At 36.4% G+C, this 16540-nt stretch overlaps 1 long non-coding RNA gene across 1 annotated transcript; it reads left to right on the top strand.

Moving 5' to 3' along the window:
• The first annotated feature begins 10373 nt into the window (after positions 1 to 10373).
• On the top strand, positions 10374 to 11273 carry LOC131606242 (uncharacterized). Its single transcript, XR_009284771.1, has 2 exons — positions 10374 to 10691; positions 10788 to 11273. It is a non-coding gene; the product is annotated as an uncharacterized LOC131606242 (long non-coding RNA).
• The last annotated feature ends 5267 nt before the right edge of the window (positions 11274 to 16540 follow it).

The following is a 16540-nucleotide window of genomic DNA, read 5'->3' as shown; positions in this document are numbered from 1 at the left end:
CCGAAAGCCTGGTGATATATTGGTCGATCCCATACCTGAAGTGGTCCCGCGACCAGAAAAACCTAAACTTATACCGACGGGAGGTGACAGGCTTTCCAATGTCATTGAGCACCGGACGACCATGGACATCCAAAGTCGGCACGCGATCAAAGACACTTTCCCAAGCTTCCCGAGAATGAGGACGAATGAGGAAGAAGCGAGGCTTATAAACCTTCAAAGAGTCAGAATAAGACTTAAAAATTTTCTTGGACTGTTTTAAAGACACCCATCCATAGCGGTCGTCCTTCACCGTACGCTGAACGCAGAATATATAAAAGAACAGAGGGATCGTTGCCCCTATCTTTAAATGCGTACAGACCAATTCAAAGGCCCGGATAAAAGAGATTAAGTTGGGGTGAAGCTGCCCAGGAGCCACCTCCAAATGGTTGAGCACCGCCACTTGAAACTCATTGAAAGGGGCACGAAAACCCATTTCCCGAAACACCACTTCATACATAGGAATTAAATCCGGGGTTTACACATCACAAATTCGGTCATCTTCGGCCGGAATCAGAACCGACCACCCTTTTCCCACCTCGGTAAAGATATCAGAGTCATCCTCCACAAAATAACTCTTTATGTCCAGTGCTTCCTGATGCACCCAGGCCAGCTGAGGCGCCTCTTGCCGGGCTGGAGGGGTAGAGGACGATGACTCCGACGCCATCGGACGAGTTTCATTGGTCATTTTTTCACCTGAAACACAGGAGAGAACAGTGAATTCGACAATTAAATTAAATCCACCCTTCCACCATTGTCCAGAGTGAAAGGGCACGTCAACGGCCCATAGACCATATGAACCACGTCCTTGCCCCCCTCCATAACCACAAATTCTGAGCTAGACGAAGTTCGCGCCCGAGAAAAGGGCAAAAACGCAGGACATCTAACTACGACACACACATACGAAGAGAAACACCAAAAGCGTAATCAAACGACTATCAACGATACAGAAAGCTATAATATAAAGATAAACTCAACAAGACGCAGTCGTGGACGGCGGAGAAACCTCCTATCTCCGCCATACGCCACCACATTCATCACCTATTTTTATCAAAGTCTTCCTAAAAACCTACCCTAACCTCATGCAATCAGTTCTAAACAACGATCGAAGCATAAAATACAGAAAATAAGGATCAAAGGTTGACTTAGAGGTACGATTTTGATGCAAGGTTGAAGAATCTGTAACAAACACCACTGCAAGAGAGATCGGCCGGCGGAGGAGGAAGAAGAACGAATCAACTGAATTTGAAAAGTTTGAAAAAATGAGGGGTTCTTCTATTTATAGGCTACCAAAGGCACCACACGCGCCGCACGTGCCGTACTATACACAGGAATGGCTATCATTAACCATATAGCCTAGGGAATAGACTAGCCATCATCTCGCATTAAATGCGACACGCCCCCTACCAACTTTTCTGAAACGACATGCTTCCCTACTCCCGACCTGACCCTTCTTCTCCCCGGAAACACACGACCTACCTCCCTCGAATATCTTTGGCTCGGACCCCGGGAAGACCCCCGGATCGACTTCCTACAAGTCGTCACTCCTCTGACCGGAAGCAACGACTTGGGGGCTCTTGTTCTGGACCGGCCCAATCTAGTCAATTGGGCCATTCCCGCCTTTGGCCCAATATGCGTCAGATCACACGTGGCTGTTTCCGTCCGACCAGACCGAGAAAACTTGCCAAATAATCGACCACAAGGGCCCCTCGTGCTCGGCAAACAACCAGCTCACGCGTCTTCTAAATATCCGCCCCAGAAGGAGGAGTCTAATCCGCTCCAAAACATCCTATAAATAGTCCTCTACATACAGAGGGCAAGGTAATCTCTTCTTACCCCAAAACTCTCCCACTTTGTTTTACCTTGTGGAATACCTACTTTGACATCGGAGTGCCTTGCAGGTACAACCCCTTTTTCTCACATCCATCATCCCGAACTTCAAGCCTTCATTGTTGCAGGCCATCTGATCTGCTCGGTGAGATCATTTAGTTATAAGGGTTCTAATTTTTAGAGAGTCTAGGACCTTTTTCTGTAATTCTTTGTGATTGTTTCTATAATGAACATTTGTTTTACCATATTATACAATTTTATTGAGTTTAATGATTTATGTTGTTTATGTAACTGGGCGAAGTCATTTAGATGGAAGCTAATACCTAACATGGACACTTGTGCATCCGATTTTAAAATGATGGGATTGTAATGATTACTCGTGTTGCAACTGGAACAGTCTCGAAGATTAGTTAAGTTTTACAAGCTATAAAATTTTCGTTTATTGCAATATGATACTTCCAATAATTGGAAGGTTTCTTTAGACAATGAGTCTTGCTTTATGATTGGACACTCCTAGCACTTGAAAGGTTGCAAGGTTGTAAAACGGTCTTCACATTGATATTTTTGTTGCCCTAAATAATTGTGATCACATTTTCACTCAATTAAGGACTTGTTTTCCTAACACTAGAGATCTTTGAAATGATTACAAAGTGTTTTGTTTACGATCATGTCTTTTTTCTCGTAGATGATTTCAAATATAATACATTATGCATTTTTTTATATTTTAAAAAACTTATATTTTTTAAGAAAGAAACTCAACTATATCTGCTTCAGCATTATTATTATATTCTTGTCCCTACCAATCATAATAAGCTAAAAATTAAAAAATCGGTAATTAGTAAAAGTTTCTCTCATGGATTGAGTGAGCTTAAAGGGCAAAGATCATGACAAATTGATTACCATTGATGCATTTAGGGCCAGTTTGTTTCAGTTTTAAAAAAATGAATTTTTTCTTTGTATTTTTGAAAATAGATTTTCTAAAACCGTTTTTCAAAATATTACAAGTTTTTTTATATTCGTTTTTTCTAAAATGAAACACTTAATTTGACATCCTATAACATAAACATACATAATTGAAGACCAAAACTTAGTCAAAATCATAATTTTTTTAAAAAATTGTATTTCAAAAATGATTTTTATGAAAATCTATTTGAAATAGCTTCAAAATTAAGTGATTTTTTGAAATTTTGATATCCAAATTTTGTATCCATAAATAGATGAAATACCTAAAATCACATTTTAATAATAACTATTCAAACAAAATTTTTATTTGAAGTTTTTATAAAAAATTTCTTTGTAAAAATTTTTGCACAAAATTTGGTAACACTATAAAAATTATTTTTAAAAAAAAGCCAAAATAAACGGGTCCTTAATAATAACTAATTCTGGCAAGTTTGATTTTTTAAGATCTATAAATGCAAGAAATGTTATTTTAAAACAAATAAAAAATAATAGAGTTTTAAAAAATAATATTGATCACATCACATTGCTGGAAACAAAATGGCTGAAATTATTTAAATTTTGAAAATAATGATACTCTTTATTTTCTTCTTTCTTGTTGTGATTGACGTTACAGGTCTACAGCTTATACATCTCATCTGCAAGACAGCTTCTGATTGTCCACCCTCTTTTTGGGAAACGGATTCGGTGAGTTTATTGCGGGAAAGTCACCGTAACTTTAGTTATAATTTTATTGTTATGGCAGGAAAAATATATAAAAATAATAAATAAATGTATTAAATGGTAAAATAAGTGAAAGAATGAACTAAAGTCATGGTGACTTTGGAGAGGCAAAGTCACTCAAACCTTACCCCTCTTTTTGTCCACCTCCTAAAGCTTATAGATGCGTTCGTAAAACATGTTGGTGTTTACAACTTTGCATCCAAGAATAATATACTTCCTTAATAAGGAAAATAATTATTATATATAGAATAATGTAAAATGGTCCTTAAAACAATATTTTATAATCATTATAATTTCCCGTTTTTCTTAATTTTAATAAATTTTATTTAAAATAGCAGTAACTATTATAGTTAATTTTATATTTTTGTATGACTACAGTTTTATCTACAATTTATTATATTGTTATTATGATTTGTTTCCCATTTTAATTTATAATATTCAACACATTCATGCCTAAGAATAAAAATAAACCATAAAAACCAAATTTATTTTTACGGTAATTAAAACTGATTTGGACGGATTAGTTCAAACAATTGAATGGAAATTAAATTCTAACCGATCAATTTGAACTTGAAAATAGTCATATAAAAGAATCGGGATTTAAATAAAAAAAATCCCGAATTATCCGATTTAATTCGATTTAGTTATGCGGTTCGACCAGTGACTCGGTGGTTCAACCAAGGAACCAGTGACCAAGTACCTTCATGGTTTGATGACCGGTCCAGTTTTTAAAACACTAGTGTATTGACTTAATGTGTTATTTATGAAAGTTACAAATTATATATATATATATATATATATATATATATATATATATATATATATATATATATATATATATATATATATATATATATATATATAAGGAGGGATCAAATTACACCCGAAGAGTTACACTTGCTCGTAACTTCATTTCAGATAAATATTTTTAAAATCAACCGTTAGATTGAAACATACTATCATATAGATCATATCTATAAAGTTTGAGATTAATCTTTAATGATTTACTAAATCATTGAATTACACCCAAACTAACGTTATCTAAAAGTTCATTTTGAGGCTAATATTTGGATATCTTGATGATAGAGTAAATCAAGATATATATATATATATATATATATATATATATATATATATATATATATATATATATATATATATATATATATATATATATATATATATATATATATATATATATATATATATATATATATATATAGGGCAATGCTAACCAGTGCCCCGGTGCCCCCGGGGCACTGGTTAAGGATCATTAATTACGTGATAGATTCATTAATATTCTTAAAAAGAGAGTTTATTAATAGTGTTATTTAAGACAAAAAAATTGAAAATTTTAAAACCATAAAGAAAAAATATAAGACGTTACAAATTTTTTCATTTTCATTTACTACCTATTATTGTTTTTTCCTATTTCATTTTCAATGGCAACTACTTTTTAATTTAATGTTTTTTTCTTAAATTTATCAAAACATTTAAATATTTAAATTGAATATACATTTTTTTATTAAAAAATTCAATATTTTATTGTTAATTTTTAAAGAATTTTTAAATTTTTTTTAGTTTATTTTGTTTATAATAAATCATGTTCTTGTATTAAAATGATAATAATATTGAAATGAAATTATGAAATTCAAATTCCGAATTTTATTTGGTTCAAGCATATAAATTAGGTAGTAAATGAAAGAGAGAGTGAATAAGTTAATTTAATAATTAAATATATGTAATTTTCATTTATTACAAAAAGAATAAAACTTGATTATTAGTCATTTATTACTTCTTATCACTTCTTATCCAGTGCCCCCGGGGCATTGGTTAGCAGGACCCTTATTATTATTATTATTATTATTTTTATTTTTTTTGAATCAAAAGAAATCCTTTTATAAACGATTCAAAATCAATACAGCTCAAGTGACCCATACGGGTCCAACATTCAGCAAGCAGACACAGTCACAATAACAGTACAGCAAGCAAACTCACAAAGACAACTTAAGACATCAAGATTCGGCTAAGGGGGATCCTAAGCTTAGGTCTATTCCAGCACCTATATACCGTAGCATCAATAATTCTCGACACAATTGTATCCTCCTTCGGTTTCTCACTAAAACAAGTTTGGTTCCTGTACCACCAACACTCGTAAACAGTTTCGGTGAACGCACATTGGATAATTCTGAACTTACCACCCTTCTTTTTACACAGGCTTTTCATCCAATCCACTTCCTTCAACCATTCTTGCGGACAATGGTTGATATTGAGCCATTGGAGGATCCTAACCCAAATCGGTATGATTCCTTCACACATGAAAAACAAGTGATTCAGAGACTCATCCCTACCACAGAACACGCAATTCTTTTCCGCCAGCAGACCCAGTCTACACAGCCTCATCTTTGTTGGGAGCCTATCTTGGCACGCAAGCCACAGTGCCTGGACAGCTCTTGCTCGAGCTGCGTTGCACTGCATAATACTGTACCAATCAACATCCTGGCAGTCCTCCATTAGCATGTCATAACTCTTCCGGGTGCAGAATTTTTTCGTCGTAACCATGCCCATCCACACCTGCGAATTACAAACCACATCCCGCAATTTCAATATACTCCTCATTATCCAAGAAGCAGATTGTTTCACAGGGGTAATCATAATATCCGTTCCTTTCATATAATATGAGTGAATCCATTGAACCCATAGGCTATCAGCTTTCGTTTGAATATTCCAAAGGTTTTTCAGAGTATGCACTTTGCTCCGAACCAACAGATTAATGATGTTCAGCCCCCCCTTACGTCTCGGAGTGCAAACCTTTTTCCACGCCACCGGGGATTTTCTAGTAACCACCTCACTGCCAACCCACATAAAAGTTCTGCAAATGGCTTCAATATGTTTCACAACTTGCTTTGGCAAGGGGATACAGCTGAGCCAAAAGTTATTGATAGCGAATAACACACTCCTAATAAGCTGCACTCTCCCAGCCATACTCAACAGACGCGACGTCCAATGACGAATTCTGTGGACAATCTTATCTACCAACGTATTGCAGTTGTTTATTGTGATTTTCCTGCTATTAAGAGGAATACCCAAATAACGAAACGGCAAGGTCCCCTCCTCAAAACCGGTAGTAGCCAGGATGTTGTTCTTAGTATGGATGTCCACATTACCAAAATACGCATAGCATTTACTCGGGTTCACCTGAAGACCAGTAGCTGCAGAGAAATCCCTCATCACTTGCATAGCCATGTGAGCAGAGTTATGGTCACCCCTCGTGAATACCAACAAATCATCTGCAAAACTCAGATTAATAATACCGAGGTTTTGACACTTAGCATGGTATTTAAACAAAGAATTCTTCCCCATCTTAGCCAGTAACCTATGTAAATATTCCATCACAATGACAAAGAGAAGGGGGGATATGGGATCACCCTGCCTTAAACCTCTCTTAGCCGTAATCAGAGCAGTAAGCTTATTGTTCACCTTATAACGATACGACACTGTGCTCACCATTTTCATAATCCACTTGACAAATTGGTTTGGGAAACCAAGCTCAGCAAGGATATCTTCCAGAGCAGTCCAGTCCACACTATCATAAGCTTTTTGAATATCCATTTGAATCATACACCTTGGTTGACCACCTTTTGCACTATAACCTCTTATAAGCTCGTACGCAAGCAACACATGGTCTTGGATATGCTGCCCGGGCACAAAAGCAGTCTGGCTCAGATCAATAATGCTCTCCAACATACTACCAAGTCTATTTGATAACACCTTAGAGATTAATTTGTAAACCACTGAACAACAAGAAATGGGCCTAAAATCTTTTACCTCACACGCATTTGGCTTCTTTGGAATAATGGTAACTAAGGTGCTATTAGCAGCTTTAAGTAATCTCCCATTAACAAAAAAATCTTGCACAGCATCCACAACATCCTTCTTAATGATATTCCAGCAAACCTTGAAAAACTGGGCTCCATACCCATCAATCCCAGGAGCAGTCAGGTTATTCATCTTTTTTAGGGCATTATAGATCTCAGCTTCAGTGACCGGGGCAGTGAGCATTCTACAATGATCATTACTAACTTGTCTTCCATCCCTTAACACCTCAATGTTGATTTTCTGATGCATAGGCTTAACAGTCCCAACAAGGTTCTTGTAGAAACTTGAGATCTCCTCTTCAATTTTTTCTTGAGAGGTCAGACTGTTACCATTTGAATCCTTCAGCATACTGATATTGGTCTGAGCATGCTTACTCTTTAGCACAGCAAAGAAATACGCACTATTACTGTCACCAAGTTTTATCCAGTCCACTTTAGCTCGTTGTCTCAACAAGTTTTCCTCTAACTGAGATATCTCAATCACTCTTTGAACTTGTTCTTTCACATGGATTATTCTGTTAACATCCATTCTATCTACCAGTAAGTCTTGCTGAGCCTTAGCAAGGTCCACTCTGGCTTTTACTAACTGCTCACTCAAACCATATAAGGGTTTATTATTAGCCTTTACAATTCTCTGCAGCCTATAGAGCTTCCTCCACAATCTGTACATAGGCCTTCCCTCAATATCATTATTCCAATCAGCCTCAACAGCCCTTAGGAACCCCTCCGTTTGCAGCAAAACATTAGGAAAACGAAAACTTCTCATCCCTCTAAAATTCTGCTCACAGTGTTCCAAGCACAGAAGAGCATGGTCAGAAACACCATGGTCCATGATCTTCAGCCTATACTCAGAGTGTTGTTGGTGCCACTGAACATTCCCAATGATTCTATCGATTCTTGAATATATAATACAATTACTTTGATTATTGGACCAAGTGAAGTGATCCCCCATACTATCCTTTTCAAACAGACCTGCACAATCCATCATGTTCCTCAAGTCCCTATATTCTTGTTCTAAAACAGGGTTCCCACCAATTCTGTCTTGCACAGTTAAAACATTGTTGAAATCCCCCATCACAAACCACGGATCTTGCACCTGAGCCAGTCTGCCAATATCCTCCCATAACACTTTTCTTTTAGCCAAAGTGTTATGAGCATAAACTGCAGTCCCCCACATCTGAAAGACGCCATTCACCGTGCACACCCTAAAGTGAATGAGTTGGTCCGTACAATGCTCAACCTTCAGACACACCCTGTTTTGATCCCAGAAAACCCAGAGTCTACCATTGTCATGGGCCTGATAATTATCAGTAAACAGCCAGTTACCACCCAGTTTATTTCTAATGTTATCCTTCTTATTTACCTTCACTCGAGTTTCTATAAGAATGCCAATTGCAGGGTTCAGCTTTTTGAGACGGGTTGCAATCTCTCTACACTTCCCTGCCTTATTCAACCCTCTCACATTCCAAGAGATGATCATGGGACCAGATCCGTACCCACAATAGGGACCTCTCTATTCCCAAGTGGGTTGAACACATTACTACAAGGTAATTCATTAGCAGGTCTCTCTTGCAGCACAGCCTTTCCCTTCAATTTTCTAGTGATAACTTGTGTCCACTCCTCATGACTACCCTCTATTGGATTGTTAGGAGTACTAACCTCATCAATTTTCTTTGGAATCTCAACTTTCGCTTTCGGTTGCCATGTCTTTGTCACCTTCAGCTTCTCCTCTTCACAGTGATGGCCTACGCGTTGGCACGTATCGCAGTACTTCGGCTTCCATTCAAATTCCACTGGCTGTTCAAACCTGTTCCCCTCTGTATCTTTGATCATGATACACTCCTTTTGTTTCTTTGTGATATCAATCTCCACCAAGATACGAGCAAAGGAGATCCTCAATTTACTTGCCGTGCACTCGTCCGTGAATAACGGTTTTCCAATCGCGCTTCCAATCTTTCCCAAACTCTTTGCTCCCCAAAGAGGAAGAGGTAGATTCGGCAGCTTCACCCAGACCGGAATCGTCCTAATCATATCTCTCTTAAAATTGAACGCAGGATCCCAATGCTTTAACACCATCGGCATGTTCTGGATCGAGTAAGGGCCTCGCGCAAGAACCAGTTCCTTCTCCTCCGCTGAGTGGAATTTCATCAGGAAATACCCTTCGTCGTGATAGTATAGTTCCGGTAGCTTCACAAAGTTCCAGAACCGGACCATAAATTGTTTCGTCGCATTCATACTTAGGTCTTTTCCCAGGACATACATGATAAGGGAGTCTTCCCAGAATCGCACCTCTGGTTCAACATCCGCAGCTTCAATCTCAACTTCAATTTCACCATCCACCAGTTTAGGGACTGAGTATTCTATAGAGAGGCCATTAGCCGGCAGTCTGTTACCACTAATAACATCCACCCACAACTTCTGCCCACCCTCCTCAGACACCTTTGTTTCCTTCTTCGTTTCTTCTGTTACTACCTCCTTCGTATCCTTCTTCTTATCAACCTCTGCCTCATCCCCCATGCTCCCATCACTCCCTTGAACTGTATAAATTGTGCTCCCTTGAACACTCGGAACTCCTGATTGCATCGTCGGAGTCGACACCTTTGATTTTGGCCGTCCCCTCCCCCGAGCCATCGAAAACCACCTTTTCCCAAACTCACCTACAACCGCTTCACACTCTTCGTGGTCCCTAACCCTAAGGTTAGGAGTTTAAACCAACAAAGAGGGGAAACAGCTGAAACTGAGTCTAAGACACCGCGCCGGAAACCTAAATTTCTCGCCGGAAATCGCTACCGTAGAGAGCACTTCATTATTATTATTATTATTATTATTATTATTATTATTATTATTATTATTATTATTATTATTATTATTATTATTATTATTTTAGTAAGAATCATCTATGTTTCTTGCGAAACACATTAGCTAATTAAACTGACTTCTAGCATCCTTGTAGAGAATTAAAGAAATTGAAAAATAATGAAAGGTTGTTGTTTTCGATTCAGCATGCTAAACGGGCCAAACATAAAATTTATTACCTTTGATACATTAAATAATGAATCTAATTTTTGGAAGTTTTCTTGAAGACCTATAAGTACAAAAAAACATTTATTGAAACAAATACACAAAACATTGCATAGCATTTTTAAAACAAATAAATTTTTATCCGTGGCAAATTTAGGGGATAAAATATGACTAAAATTATGAAGTTTGTTTATTTATTGATCCATTTTATTTTCCTATTTCTGGTTCTATCTGACGTTAGAGGTACACCTTTTTGGTATCCTTATGAACCTTTTATGTTTATCTTATACAAAATCTTTCACCCGGTTTATAATATTTCTTTTCTTTTTTATATCACAGCATGGGAACCATGGCCACCAGATTGCAACAAGGATTCGGATTGTCCAACCAATTTCTGTCTATCTCCTTGGGTTGCAAAATGCGTTTACTATAAATGTAATTGTTTTTCATAAGATATCAACTTAATTGAAAGGGGAAAAAAATTTATAGAGACAACTGTAAAAGTTTTATTTAAGTTGTCGATATTAATAATAGGGTTAAATAAGTTTTTGATTCCTATAAATATGCAGTTTCATTTTTAGTCTCTCTCTACCTTTAAACAACGGTTTTAGCTAGTTTTGACAACGTTTTTTTTATAAAAACCATTGCCTAAAGGTAGGGAGGGACTAAAAATAAAAACTGCAATATTTATAGGACCAAAAACTTATTTAACCTTTAATAATAATTTCAACATCTATAATTTATTATTGTCGACGACAGATTGAAAGTAATTTTTAAATTTATATTTTGTATATACTTCTAATTATTGCATAGTATTGTTATTTATATGATTTAGTTATTTTACATTTTAATTTACATCATGTTTGCTTTTGAATTTCCTTTGTAGGCTTAGAATGATATAATTTACAGTCGTGATATTATTTATAGTCATGCTAACAAGTATTTTGGGAGAAAAAATTTAATAAAAAAGACATTGTTTAAAAAAAAAGCAAGTATTGTAATTTTCAAGGAATTGAATATAGGGTTAAATACGTTTTTAGTCTCTATAAATATGTGACCTTGTATTTTTAGTCTGTGTAAAATTTTTCTTCGATTAATGGTCCCTGTAAAATTTGATGTCACCATATATGGTCCTCGCTGTTAGTTTCCACTAACGGTGGACGATATGGCGTATGTGACATGGAATAATTAAAAAAAAATGAAATTGCCAGCTTGGATTAAGATAACATTAAGTTCCAAAGTCATTTAATTATCAACGTTATCTTCAAGCTTTCAATTTTCCTCAAAACGAAAAAACCCTAGCTGCGCGTGGTCCCTCATCTCCATTGGTGGTCCCAACTTTCGTGAGCTTCGTTTTCATGTCTCTGTGTGGTCCCTCATTTCATTGCTCTCTTCGTCTTCTCGTTGTCCCAGGTAAACCCATTTGTCCCAATTTAATAATGGCAGGGTTAAGAGTAGTGGAGTCTGAGTACGTATTTTACAACTTGTTCCGTAGTGAAAACCTAAATTTTTACTCTAATATGTATTGTACACAAAATGATTACATTTAAGGTGGTGTTTTATATAAAAGGTTATTTTGTAAGAGACCCAGACATTAGATACGATGGTGGGGATGTAATTGGTTTTAATAGTCAAGACGTAGGTTAGTGGTCTTTTTTTGGAGTCCATGACTTAGTGAAATCCATTGAACATGAGTTTGATACTAATACTGTTAAGATATGGTGGAAACCTGAAAAAGGAACTTTTATAGAAGATTGACTACCATTTAGGGATGACAGAGATGCTGCTGAGTTAACAATGTTTGTTGTTGAGCATAAGTGTGATGTTGAGATTTATTCCGCGCCAAAACCTGAGATAGGATGTAGTACCTTTATGAATAGGATTAGGGAGAAGGGGAAGGGTAAACTAGATGATGCTAGTGTTGATGAATCAAGTGATGAATCAATAAGGGATGCACATTATGATGAGAGTGGGGAGGAGAGGATAAAGGGTTTTGATGAAGAAATGGGTGATATGGTTGATGGACTTGCTGCTGAATATATAAATCAGTCAGATCCTTGTGCCTCAACTGAACCAGTTAAGAAAATGTGTATCACAGAAGAAATAGGGAAGCAACATGTCATTAAAGACGAATACATGATGGATGAGTTGGACAGGGGAGCTGATGATAGTTGTGATGAAAGGCCTTGTGTAATAAAGTTCAATAAGGAAGATAAATTGAGCAAGGATTATGTATTCAAATTAGGAATGAAGTTTCGTTCCTTGAGACAATTTAAGAATGCCATACTTTAGCATAATGTGCTAAATGGAAGGGATGTGAAGTTTGAGAAAAAATATTCCAACAGATGTAGGGTCGTTTGCAAGGATAAGAATAAATGTAATTATACAGTTTTGTGTAGTAGAGTGTTAATATCCACAACTTTTAGGATAAAAACACTGTATGCAAAACACAAGTGCGGAAGAAAATTCTTTAACAAAAGTGCTAAGGAAGAGTGGGTTGCTAGGGTTATTGTAGATGGTCTGAAGAATAATACAAAGATGAAACTAAATGAGGTAGTAGCAGATGTAAGACTTAGGTATTCCCCTGAAATCCCATGGTGCATGGCATTCAGGTAAGGAAAATTGCAAGACAAATAGTTGAAGGGGATTCAAGTAAATAATTCTGTTTGTTGTGGTCTTATGGTGCTTAGTTGAGAAGGGCCTCAACAGGTAATACCTTCAAAGTCAACAGTACTACCTTACCTCCAGGTTTGAAATCAAGATTTGAGAGGTGTTACATTTTCTTTGACGGAACCAAGAAAGCTCTGACAAAGGCATGTATAGGCCCTTTATTGGCTTAGATGGATGCCACTTGAAGCACAAATATGGTGGTATTTTACTGATTGCAGTGGGCAGAGATCCAAATGACCAGTATCTACCAATTTCTTTTGGTGTAGTTGAGAGTGAAACAAAAAACTCATGGAGCTGGTCTATGAAGTTACTTATTGATGATATTGGAGATGGCAGATGGACTTTCATATTCGGTCAACAAAAGGTAATATTTCCAGGCTACTTATCATTATTTACTTACCATTATTTAAACATGTTTTTTTCTAATTTTGTTTGGGTAAGGACTGGTTCAAGTGTTTGAAGAGGAGTACCTAAGTTATGAGCACATCTTTTGTTTAAGACACTTGTATGCAAACTTCAAAAAGAAGTTTGGTGGAGGAACTTTGTTCAGAGATCTGATGATGGCAGCTGCCAAGGCTACCTATTTTGAGGCACATGAATCAAAGAAGCTCATGACCAGGGAGGCCAGTTTGGATATTATCAGTGGTTAAAGGCTATTCCCAAGAAAGAGTGGTGTACGCCTGTTCTCCTTTTCTTCTCAAAGTGTGATGTGTTAATGAATAATTTGAGTGAGTCTTTCAATACAACAATATTACTACAAAGGGATAGGCTAATAATTATTATGCTTGAGTGGATTAGGATTTATTTAATGGGTAGGTTTGCAACCCTTAGAGAAAAGGTAGCTGGATACAAGGGTCAAATAATGACTAAACCATTAAGGAGGCTATACGTAGAGATTGAGAAGAGTGCTAGTTGGACAGCCACATATGCTGGTAGGTTTTCATATCACGTAACTCATGTAATTTTTACTGATAGCTTTGTAGTGGATCTAGAAAAACATACATGTAGTTGCAACTTTTGGGAGCTAGTTGGCATACCATGTAGACATGCATTGGCCGCCATACATAGGAAGATAGATAACCCAGTCAGCTATGTACAAAAATGCTATCATAAGAGTACATATGAAGCATGCTATAATGAACTTATCATCCCCTTTGAATGACCATAATAAATGGCCTACAACCTATGATCTCGATATGTTTCCACCACTATACAAATGTGGAGCATGGAGGCCCTAAAAGTTACATAGGAGAGAACCTGATGAAGTTAACCAAAATAAATGGCAGAGAACTAATACTAGTCATATATGCAAAGTATGTTTTGAACTAGGTCATAATAAAAGGACTTGCAAGAAAAATGTGCATTTTGTTGGAATAGATGTGTCCAGAGAAAATGTGTATAGTGAAGATGTGGCAAGAGAAAATGTGCCAACACAGTCCAGTCAAACAGCCCGGGTCAAGATGGCAACAGAAAATGGGGTAGTTCAAACTTGTTATTTTTTCTTCAACTTATATGATATTTAGCTTGCTATTTTTTCTTCAACTAATATACTTGGTATTCAAATGATGTTACCAGCCTATGCCTAAGGCCAAAAATTTAAAACATGTCAAGTCTAAGAAACCAAAGGTGCATCCAAGTGGCACTCAAACTTTGAATGATGGAGCTGGAACAAGTGGCATAGTGCCAGCAACACAGTCTTCGTATGTTGATAAGTACCATGAATGGGATGTTGAAACACTGGCTGCCTTGCTGGATTGGAATGATGTCTTGGACATTCATCCTTTACGTGTGGACACTTCACCCATGAAGCCAAAATATGCGGCAACAATGGAGCCTCAACCAAATGCTACTAAAATAAATGACCCTGTATCAACTAATGCAACAACGGAGCCTCAACCAACTGCTGCAACAATATAGCCTCAACCAAATGCTGCAAAAATGGGGAATGGACCAACCGACAATGAAAAAGATGATCCTGTACTAACTACTGCTGCAACAATGGGGAATGAACCAACTGACACTTAAAAGGACGAGCCTGTACCAAATGCTGCTACCAAGGCCAAGGCTGGACCCAAAAATTTCTACGGTCTAGCTCCAAAAAAGTGTAAGACCTAACCATTCAAACCACCAGCATCTTCTTCTAAATAAGTACAGATCTAACCACCATCATCTTATTCAATACAAGTGCATATCAAACCAGCAGCATTATCATCAACACAGGTGCAGACCAAGACAAAAAAAAAGTAAAACTGATGTCCAGGTAGTAAAAAGGCAAATTAACAAACTCATGAGCCTCAGGACAAAGCCTATTACAGGTCCAAGAAAAAACCAGATGACCATTTGGTGATCATCGAGGAGGATGAAACCACAGATGAATCGACTAGTGGTGTCATCAAGAAAAAGAAATGGGATGACATATACAATGGCTTAACTAAGTGAACCAACTTCTTTTAGTGTACTGATTATGTTTTGGAACCTTTTTTGTAATCAAATGCTTAACTCTTCCATCTATTTTGTTTACTTGTAATCTTTTGGAACCTTTTTTGTATTCAAGTGTTTAACTCAAGTGATCAAACTATTTATAATGTACTAATGATGAACCTTATTCAAGGTCACCTTATTATGTCAAATTAAAGTTATGTCTACTTATTATGTTGCCTTATAAAATGGAAGATGTCAAGTTATAGGTCACTTATTATGGAAGATTTCAAATTATAGGTCACTTGTTATGGTACATGTTCAAAGTATAGTTCACTTGTTATATTATAGTTTAAATTTTAAGTCGCTTATTATACAACAACATCCATCAAATTCCATTTGCAAACTTAAACTAAAGGTCACCTTTCAATAACAACATTAACAATTATTAAACTACAACTACAACACTGTATTCCATTTCATAAACAATTACAAATTACAGGTTATGGTAAACACTTACAAAACACACCAATAGACCATAATCCTTCAACATTTGCATTTTACTAACAAGTACAAATTGACCATGAACGAAATAATGAGGCAAAATGTCTTCATCTTTCCACAAAAGCCATATGACTTCTGCTGGATCTATAATTCCACATTCTTCTTCATTGCTAACTCATATAACTCCTTCAATGTTTCAACATATTGCATCTCACTTATCTTGGTCAAATCATTTCTCCATTCTTCATTTAAAGTCTCAATTACATCATGCCCTGGGCCCATATCATCATCCCATTCGAATAAATTACATGTTTCCTCGCTTTTCCAAAAGGGACATCTCTAGAAGAGGATCTCCCTCGATTACGACCATTCTTGCAATGATATGAAATTATACGAAGATTGCAGGCACATGTTCTTTATCTACGATTGCTCACACTTTTTGACTAAGCTGAAACCTATTTGCTTCTAATTTAAGAAGACGACATATTTTGTGTATTTTT

This window comes from Vicia villosa, linkage group LG5 (assembly GCF_029867415.1).
Source record: "Vicia villosa cultivar HV-30 ecotype Madison, WI linkage group LG5, Vvil1.0, whole genome shotgun sequence".
NCBI classification, from domain to species: domain Eukaryota; kingdom Viridiplantae; phylum Streptophyta; class Magnoliopsida; order Fabales; family Fabaceae; genus Vicia; species Vicia villosa.
Note: the sequence above shows the minus strand (reverse complement) of the source record. Positions and strands in the feature narration are given on the sequence as shown.